We start from the raw sequence: 23,121 nt of genomic DNA, 5'->3' as shown, positions 1-23,121 counted from the left end.
TAATTAACAGTATACCTCATTCCTCATCTTGACCAGTGTTGCCGACCGCCTACATCACACAACCGCACTGGGCTGCTACTACTGACCGACCGCTCTGCATGACGACTACAGACTGAGTACTGCTCTCAACTAGACAGAGCTGCAGACTCGCAACGACTGCTACAGACTCGCAACGACTGACTGAGAACCGCTCGCAACACTCGCGCGGTCAAGCGCATACTCTCTGGTCACAGATGCTACAATGCCTCGCCATCGCTGCTATGTTACATACGTGTTTCAAGGTAGATCACATAATTAATGACGAGGTACTGAAGAGGATTGGGTAGACAAGAAATTTGTGCCACCACCTGACTAGGAGGAGGGAAAGGTTGGTAGTATACAATTAAGTGTGTGTGTGTGTGTGTGTGTGTGTGTGTGTGTGTGTGTGTGTGTGACTACCTAAGCGACCAAACTGCTGAGGTCATCGGTCCCTAGACTTACACATTACTTGAAACTTAACTTAAACCAACTTATGCTAAGAACAACACACGCACACCCGTGCCCGAGAGAGAACTCGAACCTCCTGCGGGAGGGACCGCGCAATTCGTCACATGGCCAATAGTGTAGTTTTGTACTGGGGTGAAATTTCAGCTAATGTATGCCATGAACTGTCACGAACAGATCACGGTATAACATTTGCAGTGTTGACATGAGCTCATAGACACGTTCCGAAACCCAATACATTAAAAAAAATAGAAATTCAACTGCGATTAGGCCTAAGTCCGCCGCGTTATCTACATCCTTTCAGAGTTTAGGGTTCCCCGTTCTTCCCCTTCCATTTAAAGTACCTTTCCACTTTTCTCCATTATTTCTCAGCAGTTTCAATGAAGATGTTTTGAAACATCCCATGCCCCACAGCTGTTATATTTTCCCAACCATCAAACCTACAGCGGCATGATAACAGACATTCGAAGTCTATAAAATCACTCTACCATTACAGTCTGTCTACATTTACGGCTGAAGCCCTCTTTACCATTAACAGAAAATCGACTTAAGTCGTCGTATCTCTTTTAAAGAACACTATCTGAAACATGCTCGAAAACGACAACTTTTACACGTGCCAACCTTTTGCTGGCGTGGGTGCTTGCTCAGATAATTGTCCTAAAAGGACAAATTATCTCAGCGGGACAGGGACCGCCACCATGCTGACCCCGAGGGCCCCGGTGGGTAAATGACCTTGGGCGCTCATGAAACGAAGACATGACGACTCGTCTTCATGTTATCTTGGAGCCGGATAATTTCTAGGATCTGCTACATCTTCATTAAAAAGCCAAATAATGGTCGCGAGCCTTGTTTGGACCCGTGAGACAAGGTTAAATGAGTTATTTCCGCTATACCAGTACTGCATGCCCTCCAGCTGTTGGGACTACTGTCTGAGGACGACCTCCTCTTGGAGTGGCGGCGCGTTTTGAAGCGCTTTGTCACGCATTGCACGGCCCGTCCCGCTGGAGTTTCCAGTCCTCCCACGGTCATTGTGTGTGTGTGTGTGTGTGTGTGTGTTGTTGTTAGCGTAAGTTAGCATAAGTAGTGTGTAAGTCTAGGGACCAATGACCTCAGCAGTACGGTCCCTTAGGAATTCACACAGATTTGAACATTTGGAAGGACGGCCAAGTCCGACCACTGGAGTGGACAACCAACACCGCAAACAGTCTCTGCACCAACTGCTCTCTACCGTCTCCCCTGTTAACAACACAGTATCATGTCCAAGGTTAGAAAGGGCTAGGGCAAACACGAGAGCTCTACACTTCAAGTTTTTAATTTTTGTTGAACCAAACGTAAGTTATCCTCGTCTTATAACCCTAGCCAAGTCGACTTCGTCCATCAGACAACATCACCAGCTAGCCCATTGTTCCACGCTCCATTAGGCAGTTGGTGTACGCTCACTAACATCAAACATCTACCTCGAAAACCAATAATAGATTAAGATGTTCCTCAAGCGTGTGAAAGGGAACACATTTCCAATAACTTTTGAACTTTCCACATCTAGAGAAACAAGCTTATTGCTCAGTGACAACATGCTTCCAAAATACGCCTCCACGCCACCTCCACCACAGAGGACCCATGTGGCCTTCTACACGCTATCACTTGCACTGACCAACTCCCAGTTTCGAGGTGTGGCCACAACTCCACCACACTTCTTTCAGATGCTGACATTCTGGCCAATCAGCCTCCAGAGCAGAGAGCAAACACTGTGAATGGCCAATTCCTGCTACCGTTCATCGTACAGTGCTGCTGCCTGCCCACACGTTCAGAAGTTCATTCTTCAAAGGGTACTAGGAAATGTCAGCCATTCCCTGGGAAACACACACTCGTTTGATGACCACCCTGTTGGGCCAGGCCACCACATGTTAGACTGATTAGTTGAACCCAACAGTCGTGACCCATGAATGGCTTGTTGAGAGGTGGAATGCCACCCTCACCCTTTAACAAACATTGTCCATCGGATTAATGTTTATGGTACAGGTCATGATCTTGGTGTTCCCCAGCACTATATTTTGTGTGTGTGGTTTATGACCTTTTAAATGAGAAATCTGAGGGCAGAACGTTCTTATAACTGCATGTTTAACCTGTGGAGAACTTTTACCCAACGGGGATAGTAGCGGAGGAGATGGAGAACAAGGAGAGAGATGAATTGGGGCCAGAATTGTTCAGTGCAGCACCCAGGCTGTGTGAGTGATTCTGACAAGGGAGCCTCCCCATCGCACACCCCTCAGATTTAGTTATAAGGTGGTGCACTGTGGTGCACAGGCCTTGAAAAACTGAACACATATCAATCGAGAAAACAGGAAGAAGTTGTGTGGAACTAAGAAAAAAATAAGCAAAATATACAAACTGAGTAGTCCATGCGCAAGATACGCAACATTAAGGATAGTGTGAGCTCAGGAGTGCCGTGGTCCTGTGGTTAGCGTGAGCAGCTGCCGAAAGATAGGTCCTTGGTTCAAGTCTTCCCTGGAGTGAAAAGTTTACTTTCTTTATTTTTGCAAATTTATGATCTGACCGTTCGTTCATTGATGTCTCTGTTCACTGTAATAAATTTGGTGTCTGTGTTTTGCGACCGCACCGCAAAACCGAGGGATTAGTAGATGAAAGGACGTGCCTCTCCAATGGGAACCGAAAACATTTGATTGCAAGGTCATAGGTCAACCGATTCCTCCACAGGAAAACACGTCTGATATATTCTATACGACACTGGTGACGGCATGTGCGTCGCATGACAGGAATATGTTGTCGACCGATCTAACTTGTACACTTGGCGAATGGGTAAAAAGATTCTTGTACCTTGCCCGATTTAGGTTTTCTTGTGGATGTGATAATCACTCCAAAAAAAGTGATTAAAACATAAGAGTTTGTCACATAAACTGAAAATTAAATATTAAACTTTTCACTCGAGAGAAGACTCGAACCAAGGACCTCTCGTTCGGCAGCCGCTCACGCTAACCACGGGACCACGGCGCTCCTGAGCTCAGGCTCTCCTTGTAGTTGCATATCTTACGCATGGACTACTCAGTTTGTATATTTTGCTTATTTTTTTCATAGTTCCACACAACTTCTTCCTGTTTTCTCGATTGATCTGTGTTCAGTTTTTCAAGGCCTATCCACTGTGCCAACTTATAACTAAATCTGAGGAGGGTGCGATGGGGAGGTTCCCTTGTGAGAAGCAGTGCTCAGTGGATCGAACCTGCACAGGGACTTCTGGCTGAAGTACTCTCCACCTTCCACTTACGGTCAGACAGGAGGGCGCTGGTTCAAAAAACAATTCACCCGGGCCAGACAGCAGTCCATCACAAAGGTAACCAGTTGGTTGAAAGGAAGCCATCAAAGAGAGACTGCCGTAAACTGATCTTTTGTGCAGAATGTGGGAAGGTCATAGAACTCTGTGCATTCTCTAGTTAGAAGCTGGGTCGATATGGACAATGTGGCTGGTGCACGTGTTTAGTGGAAGCAAGATTATATCCCCCCTGATGCCAGGAAATCACCTGGTTTTGTTTTGAAAGCAGAAAAACACATATTTCATGGGCACAGCTGTCTGGGAAGTTCAACAGCCTTCATTCAGATAATGGAAATGGTTGGCCTGGAAGGTTAGATCTCTCAGTAAATGAGGGGTGGTGGTCTCATATAGTCAGTTGTTTTTTTGGCAAAACATGGCCATGCTCATCGTGAGAAGACGTCTCCTTAGCCTAAACCATCTTTTTTCCAGACAAGATAGCTATAGAGTTGCTGACTGGCTCCTCTCAGGATATGCAAAGCAGAGGCTTGCTCCCCCAGGGTGGGGGCTCTAGTGCTGTGTGTGTATTGGCTACCAGGCCTTCTTCAGCTTCTGGTCCTACTCTGGTGGAGAACTTCAGATCTCTCCCAAGTGATAGAGAGCTGTGGTCTGTATCTTGTGGTGGAGTAAGAGCCAATGGTAGTTTCCAACTCTACCAACATTGGAACTGCGTATCATCTCGGACATATCGTGCGTCATGAGGGTGAACTTATCCATCCTGAGTCGGCCGTCTGACATCTTACAATTCCAGCACGCACTGTCGTGCCTGTGAGTCAAACTGTTTTAGCCAGAGCAGCCAACCAATGGAACTCACACTGAAATCTTCCAGAATTTCAGGGCTCTGATAGGGAAGTATCCCGCGTGCTGATAATCAGAACGCCAGGCCCCATAATCATCTTGATGCTGAAGCTCTTTTGTCTGTTTCCTTTAACAATAACATATATTTTTGGGTGGGGTCCGTCTTTCGCAAAACACAATTTTGTTTTCTGTCCCAGACATGTTTCACTGCAGTTGCAGCATTATCAGTGTTTTTTTTTATTTTATGGCTGTTAAACATAAGGAATGTTCTTTACTGTTTAAATACGTGTAAATATTAGTTCCTATAATACTGCTGTACCAGTATCGAGTCGTTAAACGTTATTCACAGCTGCATGTTCTCCGGTGAATCATAGTGTGTGGTATACTTGGTCGTAGTCGATTCCATTTGAACAGTGTTGGACGTCACAGTGGATTCATACAAAGAAAATCAGATTGCGTTGTAAAATGGATTAATTTAGGAGAAAATTTGCATGACTTCCACCTCAATGTATACTTTACCAACCAAACAGCATTTATTTTCTGATTTGTGTTGTCATTTTTGTGTAAGATTTACCAGCTATTTGGAGTTACAAAAGAATTAATAAAACTGTACGAAATATTCAGAACTTAAATATGCCACTGCGGTCATTCATATTACCTGAACTATTCACAATGTTTACTTTATTGAGTTAGTACATGTGTACACAAGCAGTGTAAGACTCAATCTTATTAAATTAATTAGTTGACTGTTAATTTGACTTCCGAAAGTGACCTCAGGCGTAGGCAACAAAAGTGCCATGAGTAAATTCACTAATTCATATCTGAACATTAAGGGTGTAGCTCACGATTTGAAGGTTATTTTGAAGAAAATACTTTTCTTTATGCAATAATAGTAACATTTAGCATTGATGAGACTTATATTTATGATTAAAGCAAGCGACAGCTACACTGTTACACATGCTCTGTACTCATTAGACAGTTGAGTCCAACGTACAAAGTTGGAACAGCTGCAGACTATGGTTAGGGTGACCAGACGTCCGGATTAATCCGGACATGTCCTCCTTTTTAGCTCTTTGTCCGGGGTCCGGGCGGATTTTTACAGTGCCTGGCTTTTTCTTTTTTCGCAAAGTTGAGCGTAATACAGTTAAATTTACGATTCGTCCCGTACTATTGCTCTTTTCTTAAATACTCTAACTATTGGCACAGCCTTCGTGATAAACACGCACGAAGGTCGTGTTAGTATATGGCACCAGGATCGTCGATGTTATTGTTGATCGACCAATAAGCGAATGCAAATATCGATTATTTAAAATTTTCTTTTCCTATCTGCGCTTTGTATTGGCTTGGCATCCTGTAGAGCACGTCTGATTTGTGAGTGCAATTTTTAACCGAGTGAGTTACGTAAAATATTTGGCTATATCTAAAGGAAATTGTGCATTTTCTGATGTCCTTTCCTGCAAATATCCGGCTTTCAATAAAGGGAGGAATGAATCTGAAGCGGAATGTAAGATATATGGAGCTGGAAAGTACGTCCCAGTGGCCAATAAAGGTAAGAAATAACTTGACAGATTAACTGTCATGGTTTCATTTCATTGTTTCATAGTCATTCAATTTATTTGTATTCGGAAGGCTAAATTGCAGTTTACATGTCGCCGGGTGATGCTTGAATTGTAGAAGTTGGTAGCGGTGCGTCGAATGAACGGAGGTGAATGGTCTTACGTTTTTCGCTTTGTAAACAATTTTGTGTTGTTGACATAACAAAACAATTGACGCCACACTGTCACCACAATCAATGTTTTTAATTTTTTTTTTTTTTTTTTTTTTTGTATTGCTCAGTTAACCACCACCTGACCAACAGTAACAATTGAAAACTAGTTTTAATTCCCGGCAGAAACACGCAATCTTATTGGCTGCCTGAACGCTATAAAGCGAAATGCATGTTGCTTTGTCAATTAAATGTTAAATTTCTTGCACAGGTTGCCAAGATCTTGAACATCACATTGATATGTCCTCTTTTTTCTTGCTTTGTCCTCCTTCTTCAAGCTGTTATGAAACATCCCCTTAGAAAAATTAGTGAATTACTGTGCTGGTTGACCTCTTACATTATTTGATTTTCAAACAGCTGAGCAGAACTGAACGTACTCAGACATTTAACTCTTTACCTATTCTGATCAACACTAAACTGACACCCAATATTTTTAGCGCAACGCAATCTGACTTTCAATAATCTCTACAAAAGAATGGCCCTGACTAACAATAACCTATACCTTTCATGAATCAGTTACCTCACAAACATCTTCATTACTCGAACTACTGCAATACAGCGAGCGCCAATACTGCCAGCTAAATGAAAGATTAAAACTACTGAAGGCACTAACTACTGATAGGCATAGTTAGCAAATGAAAGGTTTTGATAGAGAACAAACAATGTATTTACCTTAATAGTGTTGAAAAGTCATTATATATATATATATATGTCCATGATATCCAATATTACAAATTTACTCTTTCTGATGGACACACGTCCAGATCGTCCGCTCTCAAAATTTCGCCATCTCTCTCCCCACACCCACCACTGCTGGCAGCTCACCTCCAACTGCGCAACGCTACGCGCTGTTAACAGCCAACTGCCCAACACTACAATAGCCAACAACAATGCAAACCAGCCACAGACTGCACACAGCACAGCCATGATTTTAACACAGAGCGCTACGTGGCGGTGGCGTTACCAGTATAAGAACCTAAATAGCCTACTTACACTGTTTGTCCTCCTTTTTAAACAATTGCATCTGGTCACCCTAACTATGGTATTCACTATCGCAGGAATGAGGATCACAGCCACAGAATGGCAACCTTGTGCTGCCTCGGTTCTTCATCTAGTGTCCTTGTAAGGGACAGTGGGTAAGTGTGGACGTCGAGCGACCCGTACCCGTATTGTTCGAGGTGGAGGGAGAAGCCGCTCCTCCCAATTAACGAGCGGCCACACAAAGCCGTGCAGCTGTGCTGTGTGTGTGGGGGGGGGGGGGGGGGGGAGGGCCGGGTCATGTTTTTGGCTGCGAGCGCAGAGCATTCTGTGCGTCGCAGCCGTGGCGCGCGCGGCGCCACAAGAAGGCGTGTTCCAGCTGATTGGGCAGCGGTCCGCCGCCGCACGCCAGCAGATTGATTTGGCGGAAAACCACCTCGCAGCGGGAGGTAACGGCAATACCAGGCGACACGCAACTGTCTGCTCTTTCTTTCCACGTCTTTTTCGTGGTTTGTAAGCTGCCAGACTGCGGTCTCCAAGACGAATGGCTACGCGATACCGTTATTCAGCAGACCCAATACATTTTACGAAAGACAGGAACCTCTCGTCTCGATTTGTACATTCAATGTTTCTTGAACCGGTTATGATCAACGTCACAGCATTCGCAGGACACCCTTCACATGTGATTGTTTGTAACCTCCCCCTCACTTACCGACCATAATGACAGTGAAAAATTAAACCGTGTGCACCTAATGGAAATTTGGGAAAAGCAATAGTCACCGAAGTTAATTTGTCGGTAAAGAGGGAGGAAAGGGGTTACATCTAAATGAAAGGAAAAATGCAAATGAAACTGGTGGAAATTAATTTTGAGAAAAGGGAAAAATTAATAAAGAAAGTAAACGTGCAGTCGTTACGCTAACAATTAATTGGCGTTAATTAGATATTTGAGATTTGGGGGGAATTACAGTCGCCAGTCCTATGGACAATTACTATAGTAACTGAAAAAGAAAGGTTATTACACATATAATTAGCACTAAAAGCGTGGCAGCTGAAGGTTGACACGTGTTGTGTGAAAACTGAATGTTTGTCATAAGTAAGAAATTTCGCTACACTCTGACTTACTTTAGCAAAAGAATTAACATAACCGGAAAACTGAAAGTTAATTCAGTGACCGCAATTAATAGTGAACTTTGTTTCTGAAGCACTACGAAATTCAGTAAAATAAGGTTAGTCTTGGGCTACCTCAACAATCATTCCAAAAGCTACTTGAATCTACGCAATTTAGAAATAAGAGATTTAACTTTGAACTTGAATTAAATGATTCTGAACAATTAACAATAGTAAAATTTAGTACGTACCAAGCTGAGCTGCAGTCACACGTAACCTAAAATATGGTAACAAAACTCGCACTCTTAATTTGTGCTTGTGTAATCTAAATATTGTAGCCAGCTATGAATACTTTAACTGAACTTTGAAATTAAAGCAGTGAAATCGAATGATATTACTTTAATGCTGGCGTTTGAATTTCTACGAGACTCTGGTTCATTCCGGTAAAGGAAGGGAACCTGCTTGGTAATGCAATTGGGACAATGAGCAACAAAGGTTCATGCTACGTTGCTGTATTTTTGTGATGCAACAGTTTGAAAAGCTGAGGTCTGCCATACAGTTCTAAAACTTTACGTGCTACCAGTCTTCCTTGTTGGTTGATTGCAGGTTTGCAGTCGTCGGTCGAGGAGGTGGCGGCAGCCACTCATTGTCGGCCGTCGCTGTTGCAGAAGCTGGATGTTGGGCGCCTTCTTCTCGACACGGTCACCAGGCGAAACAGGCTCTTGATGTGCGCCAGCTAATGCTTCCCGTCCGTGACACCGTATCAGAAACTATCATAGCACGTCGAGCGCAATTACATGTTGCCAAACCCCGAAAACGCGGCTACTCGCGGGAGCGTCACTCAACACACCTGCTCCACCGCCCTACTCCAGCCTGACCCCCCTCTGCCCGCGCTCCACGCGACAGAGTTAACACTACCAAAGATCCTAAACACTTTGGTTCTCCACACGACCTATCGATGTAATCGTTCGGTAGCATAGTTTTCCCTAGGCCAGACCCAGCGTAAAAATACAAATAGTATTTACAAAACAAACCAATTATGCATCGACATAAATGCATAAATAAATATATTTACAAATAGTAAAACAATTACAATATATAAAGAAACAGAAATGTCATATGTTCAGGTAACAAAATAAGGAAAAAAATTATAGTACAATAGATGGAAATAGGATATGCATTTCCGGCGTTACATGTTGACGAAATTCATTTCTGTAACCACAAGTTCATTTTGAAATTTTCTTTTGTATTACAAACATCAAATTTGTGAACGCATGTTGTTAATGGAACAAAACGACAGATGGAGAGGTAATTTCACGAGAACACCAAAGGAGCGTGTTATACCGTTTACAGTGTACGAGGTGATTTAGCTGCTCCTGCCACTGGGTTTTACGCAACGTGCAATACCTTCAAAATCCGCGATCAGAATTTTCATATTCTCTCCCTCAATACTCACAAACTATTAGTCCCATAGAATAAATGAACAAGAGTTTTTTTGTAGGAAACGTATAATAGTTAAATTTTGTATTGGGATACGATGTCACTACAGGCCATTCTCTGGCTACCCAATAAAAACATGCAAAACTGATCTTCAATCGCATTTTTGTCGAATAACTCGTATACCGCGACCCCTAGCTACAACGAATCACAGTATAAAATTTAACTACAAAAAGGTCCTATCCATTTTTTCTGTAAGGCAAATAGTTCGTGTGTAGAGAGGGAGAGAAAACGAAATTCTCTCGTATGGTTTTTGAACGCGTCTCAAGTTGCCTAAAACCGATTGGGAGGGGAAGCTAAATCACACTGTGTGAGAACTATCTACTGAATGACGTACAAGACTGTGTGAGGTATTTCGTGGACGGTGCTGTTGTTTACAATACTCCATTTATCTTGACAAAGCCGGCCGCGGTGGTCTAGCGGTTCTAGGCGCGCAGTCCGGAACCGCGCGACTGCTACGGTCGCAGGTTCGAATCCTGCCTCGGGCATGGATGTGTGTGATGTCCTTAGGTTAGTTAGGTTTACGTAGTTCTCAGTTCTAGGGGACTGATGACCACAGATGTTAAGTCCCATAGTGCTCAGAGCCATTTGAACCATTTTTATCTTGACAAAACGAAATAACTTTTTGACCAGAAGCAAAATAAAAAAAGAATGTATTGAGTAGACGTTGCTTAGCTACCAGGGTGACATTAATCAGCATGACTGCCTTTCTTGAAACTTTGCCCGTTACGAAGATACGAATAGCGATAAGCTTTTTTAACGGTATCCTATATTTATTATTCGATTCGGTAAAGCATTTTCAGAAACGTATCAAAGTTACCACAGTGTACCGTTCACATGATGCATGATGTTATTAAAAACGTAACACAAAATTTACTTTGAATCTCCTATACTAACTAGCACACAGTTCCCCGTGGGGGGGGGGGGGGGGGGTTAAGATCCGGAGTGACCCAAAGTGATATGGGCGCATATAACAAACTGTAGAGGAAGCGTATGTTCCACGGAGATTCATTGGAAGAATCTTAAGCAAATGTAATCCGCGCAAAAAGAGACATATAAATGCTAAACGCTGGCTACAAACTATAACGAAAAGGGATCAATGAACACATGAAGAATATCACGGAAACTTATTTCTGAGGAACGAAACGAATTTAGTTTATATCGTTCACGTACAGATCATGTGTTGTAACTAAGAATATTATAGAAAAACACAAAGAATTCAACATAGAAACTCATTTGGCATTTATGTACCTTGATGAGTTTTGACTGTGTGAGCCGTGACAGCATATGGAAGGTTATGCCTGAATGGGGATATTCTTATTACCTAGTAGAAATAGTGAAAAGTCTTCACAAACATACAGACATTAAAAACAAGCACAGGTAGGAATAAATATTATAAAGAATAGATATTAACAAAGATGTCAGACACTGCTACCAATCTTCATAAAGTGAAATGTAAAGTAAACAAGGAATTAAGATAGCAAATGAAGAATATCTCAGTATGCTTCTGTTTACAGATGAAGTCGTTATTTTCGAAATAATGACGATGAGCTCCAAATAAAAGTGTACCACATGAAAGAAATATGTAAGAAATACTTATTAAATGTTTCTTGTAATAAAACTAAAATAATGACATCCTGAGGAAAAAGAAGTCAGATAAAAAACTCAGTTGTAGAAAAAGTCTCTGAAATCTCTTATTTAGATTGTGATATGAGACTTTATTTTTACTCTGATATTGAACATGAAATACAAAAATTTTGTGGCTGCTTGTGGTATCATTAGCAGAACATTCATTCATAACGTACGAAAAGAGCCCTCGTGAAATTTTCCTAAAGTGAGAGCCGTCACTGCTTTATCCTGTAGAAGCGAAGGCTGAAAGAATATAAAATTCAGGCAGAAGACGCGAGGTTTCTAAGGAAGACAAAGGGCCGGCAAAGGAGAAGCTTGCTTAGAAATGTAGATATTATAATAGAATTAAATATTTTCAACATAATTGACAAAAATTCAAAGGTATCGTTGAAATTGGAGACATCACCTCATGAGAATGCAGGTCACAGAATTCTACAAAAGATACGGAACTGCAATTCGAATGGGAAAAGAAAGACTGGAAGACCTTAAAAAGATAACAAAATTATGTTGTATGTGAGTTAGAAACAGTCCATATCCCATTCCTTGATTGGCTAATGATGACGACGACAAAACACATGTTCGACTAATTCTAGGGTATTATTTATTAGTCTGAAACTATTACCAGGTTAATAAAATAGTAGAATAGGGAGAAAAGAGCCAACGAAGAGCAGCGCTTTCCATCGTGGTATCGTTTAGTCGGCGTGAGAGCTTTACTGAAATTCTCAACAAATTTCCAGGGCAAACGCTACAACAGAGGCATTGTGCATCACGGAGATGTTTACCTTAGTACCTCCGAAAGCGTCAATTCCAGGAAGAATCAGGCAGCGTATTACTTACTCCTGCATACGTCTCGCGTAACGACCGTCCCGTGAAAATCAAAAAAGTGAGAGCTCATATTAAAGTTAACCGACAAAAATTCCTCCCATGCAGAAGAAGAACAGGGGACAAAATTTACTTCAACAGAAGGGCCCTCAGCCGAATTGGCATAACGTGTGTAGATATAAATAACACAATTTTTATCTCGATAGCTTAGAGTTTAACTTGCCTCTTATTATGCAGACTATGAAAATATGGAGTAATTGGCTTTCGGTGATTTACTAAATGTCACTGTACTCTAACACATCACTCTACTGCTGATCTGCCCCAAGCGTCAGCCTTCTTCTCGTAATACATCTGTTCTGGCTCCAGCAAAAAATTGAATAGAGAGAGACTGCAGGAAACCTGCAGTCCAATGAAAGTCAGTAGGTTCTGGTACTGAAATCGTATATTTATAGATTAACACACAAATACCAGGTAGCCCTGTCGGAAGTCTTTCTTAAGGTATCGGTCACAAATAGCAGCTTCTTGGAGAGAAACTAACTGTCTGTAGGACAAGTCAGAAGTTAAAAACAATTCCGTAAATAGTTAAACTTGAAGAATGATGTCCAATCGCTATGGAGAATGTGGAATTCCATTCAGCTGAAGTACGATGATGACTGAAGTTAGCTGTGGGTAACGAATGCTTTCACAGAAAACAGTGGTCGGACGATAAAGCTTATCGCGCTACGATATGTCGATTGCAGTGCCGCCATGTCGCGGTACAGATGTGATAACACACCCGCAACCACCATATTAATGTAGGTTTTCTCTGCATCCATCAAGAGAAACAGCCTGGTGTTTGTTCACTGTGTTCTTATGTATATGGGAAAAATTTGACATTTTACCGGAGTACAGTAACCTACGCTGGTGTGCAAAACTTAACAGCAAAGGCCAATTTCGTATGAGGTGTCACCGCCAAATAATGTAGCTCAATTAAACTTGGGTCATACGTAGAAAGAACTGCTACATTATACATTATGTGATCAAAACCATCCGGACACCTGGCTGAAAATTACTTACAAGTTCGTGGAGCCCTCCATCGGTAATGAGGGAATATAATGTTGTGTTGGCCCACCCTTAGCCTTGATGACAGCTTCCACTCTCGCAGGCCTTCGTTCAATTAGGTGCTGGAAGATTTCTTGGGGAATAGCAGCCCATTCTTCACGGAGTGTTGCACTGAGGAGAGGTAAGAACGTCGGTCCATGAGGCCTTGCACAAAGTCGGCGTTCCAAAACATCCCAAAGGTATTCTATAAGATTCAGGTCAAGACTCTGTGCAGGCAAGTCCATTGCAGGATGTTACTGTCGTGTAAACAATCCGCCACAGGCCGTGCCTTATGAACAGGTGCTCGATCGTACTGAAAGATGCAATCGCTATACCCGAATTGCTCTTCAACAGTGGGAAGCAAGAAAGTGCTTAATACTTCAATGTATGTCTGTACTGCAATAGTGACACTCAAAACAGCAAGGGGTACAAGCCCGCTCCATGAAAAAAAGGACCACACCATAACACCTTCGCCTCCGAATTTTACTGTTGGCACTGCACAAGTTTGCAGATAACTTTTACCGGTCATTTGCCATACCCGCACCCTGCCATCGGATTGGCACGTTGTGTACCGTGATTCATCACTCCACGCAACGTTTTTCCACTGTTCAATCATCCAATGTTTACACTCCTTACACGAAGCGAGGCGTCGTTTGGCATTTACCGGAGTGATGTGTGGCTTATGAGCAGCAGCTCGACCATGAAATGCCAGTTTTCTCACCTCCCGCCTAACTGTCTTAGTACTTGCAGTGGCTCCTGATGCAGTTTGGAATTCCTGTGTGATGGTCTACCTAGATGTCTGCCTATTACACATTAGGACCCTCTTCCACTGTCGGCGGTCTCTGTCAGTCAACAGACGAGGTCGGCCTGTACGATTTCGTGCTATACGTGTTCCTTCAAGTTTCCACTTCACTATCACACCGGGAACAGTGGACCTAGGGATGTGTAGGAGAGTGGAAATCTCGCCTACAGACATATGACACAAGCGACGCCTAATTACCTGTCCACGTTCGAAGCCCGTGAGTTTCGCGGAGCGCCCAATTCTGCTCTCTCACGATGTTTAATGACTACTGAGGTCGATGATATGGACTACCTGACAGTAGGTGCCACCGCAATGCACCTAACATGACGTATGTTTTTGGGGATGTCCGGATACTTTTGACCACATAGTGTAGTTCAGAAGGTAACTGAAAGAAATGCGTAATGAGATGAACAGAAGTGAAAGTTTCATTCAAAGACAACAATTACATGGAGTATTGGTTCTATTCTATTTTGGCTGTCTGACGCAGCATACGGTTAGGAATATTTTTCAATAAAAGCGTCCCCGTTACAAAATTGTGTTTGTTAATAAGAATTACGTTTTTTGCCCTCATAAGGCATCATCAGATCACGTAAAAATATAGAAGAATAAGCTTCATCCGTCAACTGCCACTGGAGACCATTAAAGAAGAGTTAGAAGCGTCTGGTCGTCAAATGTCTTATCGGGTATGTAAGGTCCTTTAAATGCATTAGATAAAAATAAGAAGCTCCTAGATATAACATCCAGTCGTCAAATACCTTACCAGATATGTCAGGTCCTTTACATATTTGATAAGACTTTTGATAACTAGATGTTACAATCAGATTCTTCTTACTGCTATGTAATGCCCTTCAGCACCAACTGACGGATGAAGCATTTTTGCGTAAACTGATGGTGCGTTAGAAGGGTGAAAAACATAATTCTTACTAATAAATACAATTTTACAATCGAGACTGCTTTATTAAAAAAACGAATTAAATTACACTGAAGTCATAGCGATTTATGTTGGGGCTTTGGACTTTATAAAAGGCGGGATATGCTTCCAAATAGTGTGCGTGAGATTATCACGGACGCCAGTGTATGCTCTGAATGGTGTTCCCATGCTGGCCAGAAGGTTGGTAAGGAGTTCTCGCAGTAGGGCTTTTCCTTTATCCACCAGTGGAGTTGACGACTGATGTTATTCGTTGGTACTCGTGGAAGTGCTACAACACTTCTCTCAACGCATCCCATACTGCTGGAATTTAAAACTAGTGAACAAGAACCCTAACGCATTCGCCGCATATCCCTTAGTTCCAATAGTTCCTCCAGTTCCGCTGTTCCATGTGGACGGGCATTGTCATCTATAAAACGTCAAGGCCGAATGCACCTCTGAAAAGAAAAAGAGTATAGTAACACACTAACATTGACTGGTAACTGTAGCGTGTTCCCATATCTGGAGATCAGTATGTCCAGGCAACATTATGCCTCCCCACACCATAACACTTCAGCCACCAGCATTTTGGATAATACTGGACGCAATATATGGAGAGAGCTGGGAACATTTAATGCACCCATGAACAATGTCTAAGACGATCACTTTGCTGGTCTAGGTGTTATGGTGTGGGATGTAAATGTTACCCATGATGGTGCCACTAAAGCGGAGTTACTAAATAGAGTTTTATGTAATTCCTTCACGAAAGAAGACGAAGTAAATATTTCAGAATTGGAAACCAAAACAGCTGTTAGCATGAGTGACATAAAAGTAGATATCTTAGGTGTTGCGAAACAACTCAGATCACTTAAGAAAGTGGAGTCTTCCGGTCTAGATGGTATACCAATCAGGTTCCTTTCAGAGTATGCAGACACAATAACGCCTTTCTTTAGCAATCATATACAACCGCTCACTTGACGAAAGGTCTGTTCCTAAAGACAGCAGCACAGGTCACACCAATATTCAAGAAAGGGAATAGGAGTAACGCATTGAATTACACTGACGTCAATTTGCAGCAGGATTTTGGAGCATATATTGCATTCGAATCACCTTGAAGAAAATGACTTATTGATACATAACCAACACGGATTCATAAAATACCGCTCTTGTGCAACGCAGCTAGCTCTTTATTCCCATGAAGTAATGAGTGCTGTTGACAAGGGATCTCAGGTCGATTCCATATTCCTAGATTTCCAGAAGGCTTTTGATACAGTTCCTGAAAAGCGACTATTAATTGAATTGTCTGCGTATGGAGTATCGTCTCAGTTGTGTGACTGGATTCGTGATTTCCTCTCAGAGAGGTCACAGTTCGTAGTGACAGGCAGTAAATCATCGAGTAGAACAGAAGTGATATGTGGCGTTCCGAAACGTAGGGTCATAGGGCTTCTGCTGTTCCTGATTTACATAAATGATATAGGTGATAATCTGAGCAGCCCCCTTAGCTTGTTTGCAGATGACGGTGTAATTTACCGTCTAGTAAAATCATCAGACGATCAATTCCAATTACAAAATGATCTAGAGAGAATTTCTGCATGGTGCGAAAAGTGGCAATTGGCACTAAACAAAGAAAAGTGCGAGGTCATCCACATGGATAGTAAAAGAATTCCGACAAATTTTGGGTACACAATAAATTGGACAAATCTTAGTGCTGTCAATTCGACTAAATACCTACGAATTACAATTACGAGCAACTTAAATTTGAAAGACGACGTAAGTAATATTGTGGTGAAGGCGATACAAAGACTGCGCTTTGTTGGCAGAACACTTAGAAGATGCGACGGACCCACTAAACAGACAGCCTACATTAGACTTGTCCGTCCTCTGCTGGAGTATTACTGTGCGGTGTGTGATCTTTACCAGGTAGGATTGACGGAGGACATCGAGAAAGAGCAAAGAAGGGCAGCTCTTTTCGTGTTATCTCGCAATAGGGATGAGATTGTCACTGATATGATACGCGAGTTGGGGTGGCAGTCACTCAAACAAAGGCGGTTTTCTTTGCGACGGGATCTATTTGGAGTTATATGCGTGTTGCACTTGGTGGGTCAGTACAGGGCCGGTTATGCATACGTGCTCGACTGGAGAAAGATCTGGTGATCGATCGCACCAAAGCAACAACATATCGACACTTTGTGGAGCATTTTCTGTTATAACAGGGGTGTATGGGCGAGCGTTATCCTTTTGGAAAACACCCTCTGTAATACTGTTCATCACTGACAGCACAAAAGGCCGAATCACCAGACTGACGCACAAATTTGCAGTGAGGGTGCGTGGGATAACCACAAGAGGGCTCCTGCCGTCATACGTAATCGTATTCCAGGCCATTACTCCAGGTGAAGGCCCATTGTGACTCGGCCGCAGACAGGTTGGCTCTTTCCAATACTCGGCTTTCACTGGAACCGAGGCAGAAGCACCTTTCACCAGAAGACACAACAGACCACCTCCACACCATCCAATTAGATCTCGCTTGACACCATTGAAGTTACCGATGACGATGGTTTGGGATCAGTGGTATGCACGTAGTAGGGCTCTGGCTCAGAACTGTGCTTGAACTGTTCGTAACAGTTGGTTGTTCACTGTCGTGCCAACAGCTCAAACTGTTGCTTCAGTACCTGTACGTTCTGTCACAGCCACACACCTGACGCGCCGTTCTTCCCTCTCCGTAGTGCCATGTAATAGTCCGGGACACGGTCTTCTGGCAAGCGTACCTTCACGTGACCACGGATGCTAAAAATCGTGTCCGGGCTCCATTCCTGCCAAGTTTTTCTGCAGTAACGCAGAAGGAACACCCATCTTTTCCTAGCCCCATTACCCCATCTTGTTCAGAGTCAGTGGGCCGCTGATGGCGGCGTCTTCGTCGTCTTAGAGGTATTCTTGACTAACATCAATTCAGTACGTTCAGTCTCAAAGGGAACTATCTCTCACAGCCGTTACAGAGCGTATTTAAATCAAACCTGATATACATCCTCATGGTAACGCTACTAGCGCCACACTTATGCGACTGGCATGAAAATTAAATAAATGTCATCTTTCAGATGCAGAAATACACCTGCTAGTTTTCGTTCAATTCGCACAACTCCTCCTTGGTGTGCACATAATTTCAATAAAAGTGAAGAATAATAGTTTCTACTAGTTCTAACCTGTGGCATCGTCAGAGATTGCAGTGGTACAACAAAGTCGGCTATTCGAATCAATACCACACGGTTAGCAAGGGCTCACTGCAGTCCTCAAAGACATATGGTAGGCTCTCCGGAAGACCACACCTCCCTCTCAGCAAAACCAGTGCCCTCACAGTGAGGTCAATATAGTGCTGAGCTCGGTTGGTTCGACATCTCAGTTACAGCTGTCGACATCATAGTCTAGGACCAAAGAGTTGTTAAAGTTTCAGATAATTTTGTAGTGTTACAAGTGTAGAGCATTGTAGTTCAAGTGAATAATTTGTTACTCAGTGCATAAAATTGTAAGGTGGCTATAATTTCGTACCTTACAAGCACTCATCTATACACTTTGCCGTGATTTACGACCGGAATGAGGTATCATTTGATAGGTTGTACATCGTATATATGAATATCCAAAGAAGATTGACATTATCACATACACCTTGTAACTAACTGTTAACACTTATTGCATGAATGGTGATGGAGTGACTTTATGATCAGAACGGCATAATGAATGATTGCCTATACTAGTCGAGGTTGGAACGCCAGTGGAAAAGAAACAGCAGGCGTAACTCAAGCCCTGGTGGAAAAGCCCGCACAGGTGTGTTGGTCCTGCTTCACACAGGAAGTGCCAAGACGGACGGTCTGGGCACCTGAGCGCGGAAGCACAATACAGCGGCGGCCGTCGGTATTGCAACGGGGGCCAGAAGAATAACCAGGTAATACTTCGGGAACCCTGAAAATCTTGGACAAAGCAGAGAAGAACGAGGAAGCGTTACCTCAGAAATCACAGGCTGGGTTATTTCCTAGGATTTTTGCTCTGAGACGTGTACCATTGTATGAGTACAGGTATTTCCTCACAAACTTTCCACGCTGGACGAAAAAAAGACTAAAATATGGTTGGTTAGCGTTCCGAAGAATCTGTAGAGAGGGAGAATACACTGTCGTTTCGAGGATATGATTCGTCTTCTGAGTTACGAAGGAGGAGAGCAGAGCTTTGCTGGGAAGCCAGCGGTGGAGAGAAGAGGTCTTCCGTTTTGAGCGCCCGAGTTTGACAATCGCTCAGTATCAGCTTTGTTGGTACAAACGGACTTGCTGTCATTGTTCTCAAGAGATTTCATAGATAGAACGGTCAGGCACTGCACTGTTGCGAACTTACACGATTCTGGACTTCGCCTCTGGGTAGGGAGTCGTCATTGAGCACACAGCATTCAGTGATTGACAGCACTTCTTCTGCGTATACTCATGTTGAAACGAAACGTTACCTGAATTCCGTCCTTGTGGCTGGGAGTCCGCGTTTCTCATCTGTAGAACGCAGAGAGGAGAAGACAGTATTAGGTTATACTAGTCAGACGACCGCCTTCTTCCGTCCTAGTGTTTGAATGAGGTTTCTTTTACTGGAGTAGTTCTGTCGTCGAAGACATGTCAGACATGTACGAGAACCATCACTCCGACGCACCAGACGCAGTACATACGGTGATATTGCTTATTGCTTCGGCTTATTAGGGCTATAAAGCTAAACAGCTGTAATCACGTTAGTTTATTTCCACTGAGGTTCCACACTACCGTAGATCATCTTTGAAAGTTGTGTCTCCTAGTGTTTGGAATGCAGATGATGTCAGTCGTCTCGCGTTATTTATATTAGACCGCATGGCCATAAAAAGGGGCAGATATGGACAATGCATCAACAATATAGGTAGGAAATTCATCAGTATCTCTTTATGTCCATTGGACATTAATATATAAACAGTTATAATATAAAGTGGTTTTAATGAACAATAAATGAATAAGCAATAACAACATTTATCATTTTATAGTTACTAGTTCCCTTAATCATCCATTTATGAATTTGTTGTAATTGATATGTCAAACAGCAATGAGGAGATATTATCATTAATAGATCTTAAAATCTGCTTCAGGGGGTTGTCAGACCGGGCCTAATCTTCATTTTAGCCTTCAGTATTTTCCGTTGTGCAAATTCATTTTACACCCGCCTGGAGTAGCATCTTGGAAAGTGATGTTTTGCTAGTCAAAGACAGTTGTAAATTATGCAGTATCCCTGAAGTAAAGAAGTGTATCAGAGGTGAGAAAATCTTTTTTTGCTTTATTACATAAAAGTCAACTAACATTTCATGTGTTGCATTATGAAGAACTTTCTCCCAGAGCAAACAAAGAACCCACAGTTGTGGCCGGACGAAAGTAGTTTCGCCAAGTAGCAACAGAACGAAACAAGGGATTTCGCGATTGTACGTTACGCACTCAGCTAGAGGCGAACCTAGGTCAACGATGGAAATTTTTTGTGCTCAAAACAGATGGGAAATCTTCCGATCCTCAAAGCCATTTTTTTCTCAGATTTTTGTAGCGATTTGCGTTCGGCTGTTTCACGTAATTGGTAGAAACGCATCAAAATTCTAATTCCGTAAATACATTACTGGCCATTAAAATTGCTACACCACGAAGACGACGTGCTGCAGACGCGAAATTTAAGCGACAGGAAGACGATGCTGTGATATGCAAATGATTAGCTTTTCAGAGCATTCACACAAGGTCTGCGCCGGTGGCGACACCTACAACGTGCTGACATGAGGAAAGTTTCCAACTGATTTCTCATACCCAAACAGCAGTTGACCGGCGTTGCCTGGTGAAACGTTGTTGTGATGCCTCGTGTAAGGAGGAGAAATGCGTAACATCACGTTTCCGACTTTTATGAAGGTCGGATTGTACCCTATCGCGATTGCGGTTTATTGTATCGCGACATTGCTGCTCTCGTTGGTCGAGATTCAATGACTGTTACCAGAATATGGAATCGGTGGGTTCGGGAGGGTAATACGGAACGCCGTGCTGGATCCCAACGGCCTCGTATCACTAGCAGCCGAGATGACAGGCATCTTAGCCGCATGGCTGTAACGGATCGTGCAGCCACGTCTCGATCCATGAGTCAACAGATGGGGACGTTTGCAAGACAACAACCATCTGCAGGAACAGTTCGACGACGTTTGCAGCAGCATGGACTATCAGCTCGGAGACTACGGCTGCGGTTACCCTTGGCGCTGCATCACAGACACGAGCACCTGCGACGGTGTACTCAACGACGAAGCTGGGTGCACGAATGGCAAAACGTCATTTTTTCGGATGAATCCAGTTTCTGTTTACAGCATCATGATGGTCGCATCCGTGTTTGGCGACATCGCGGTGAACGCACATTGGAGGCGTGTATTCGTCATCGCCATAGTGGCGTATCGCCCGGCGTGATGGTATGGGGTGCCATTGGTTCACGTCTCGGTCAACTCTTGTTCGCATTGACGGCGCTTTGAACAGTGGACGTTACGTTTCAGATGTGTTACGACCCGTGGCTCTACCCTTCATACGATCCCTGCAAAACCATGCATTTCAGCAGGACAATGCACGACCGCATGTTGCAGGTCCTGTACGAGCCTTTCTGGATACAGAAAATGTTCGAATGCTGCCCTGGCCAGCACATTCTCCAGATCTCTCAACAATTGGAAACGTCTGGTCAATGGTGGCCGAGCAACTGGCTCGTCACAATACGCCAGTCACTACGCTTGAAGAAGTGTGGTATTGTGTTGAAGCTGCATGGGCAGCTGTACCTGTACACGCCATCCAAGCTCTGTTTGACTCAATGCCAAGGTGTATCAAGGCCGTTATTACGGCCAGAGGTAGTTGGTCTGGGTACTGGTTTCTCAGGATCTATGCACCCAAACTGCGTGAAAGTGTAATCACATGTCAGTTATAGTATAATATATTTGTCCAATGAATACCCCTTCATCATCTGCATTTCTTCTTGGTGTAACAGTTTTAATGGCCAGTAGTGTATCAATAAGATCTACTCGGGCCGCTGCGTACGGTCCCGTTGTTAGAGGGAAGTATATACTTTGAACAGTATACTGGTAGCGAGCGTCAGTTGGCAGTAAATAAACCAGTCTCGCCCGGTGTCCAGTCGGGTCACCTTGCTTTCACGTCCTCCCGCGAGTACGTTTTTACGGCGGGACCCCTCTCCCCGTCCCCCGGTCTGAATGGAGCCCGGCCCCCGGAGCAGACCTCGGCTGGAATGTGAGCGGCCGGTCGGCCTTTGATATGCGCGCGCACGCCCGCGGTCCGACTGCCCCACAGCTGCTCGGCTCGTCTTGTGTCGCGCCAGCGCGCTACGTGACTTCCTGGCCAACGCGCCTCTCCAGGCCCAACACAGCAGCCTCCCGTCGGCGCGGAGTGCGTTGGCTGGCGGGAAGTGGGCGGCCATAGCATCACACACGCCGGGGGAAATGCGTCCGAGAATCCGGAGACTCAAATCGAGATCTGTATGTCCATCTTCTCAGAGACGGATGCGGGACTCGGTTGCTCGCGACAGAATGTCAAATCAAACACCATTCAGCCATCTAATTTCCAAACTTTTTTTTTTATGGCTACCTGTTTCGGCGATTTACTACGCCGTCTTCAGGCCCCTTACCGACCTGTAGCAATATTCTACCTCGGTTCCGGTCAAACTGTGGCCAGTATTCAACTACTGGTATCTGTAGATCTCTCCTTGCTATGTTCTTGTTGTTGTTGTTGTTGTTGTGGTCTTCAGTCCTCAGACTGGTTTGATGCAGCTCTCCATACTACTCTATCCTGTGCAAGCTTCTTCATCTCCCAGTACCTACTGCAACCTACATCCTTCTGAAACTGCTTAGTGTATTCATCTCTTGGTCTCCCTCTACG

The sequence above is a fragment of the Schistocerca americana genome, chromosome 5 (assembly GCF_021461395.2).
Source record: "Schistocerca americana isolate TAMUIC-IGC-003095 chromosome 5, iqSchAmer2.1, whole genome shotgun sequence".
NCBI classification, from domain to species: Eukaryota; Metazoa; Arthropoda; class Insecta; order Orthoptera; family Acrididae; genus Schistocerca; species Schistocerca americana.
The sequence above is the reverse complement of the archived record's forward strand: the minus strand, read 5'-3'. Positions refer to the sequence as shown.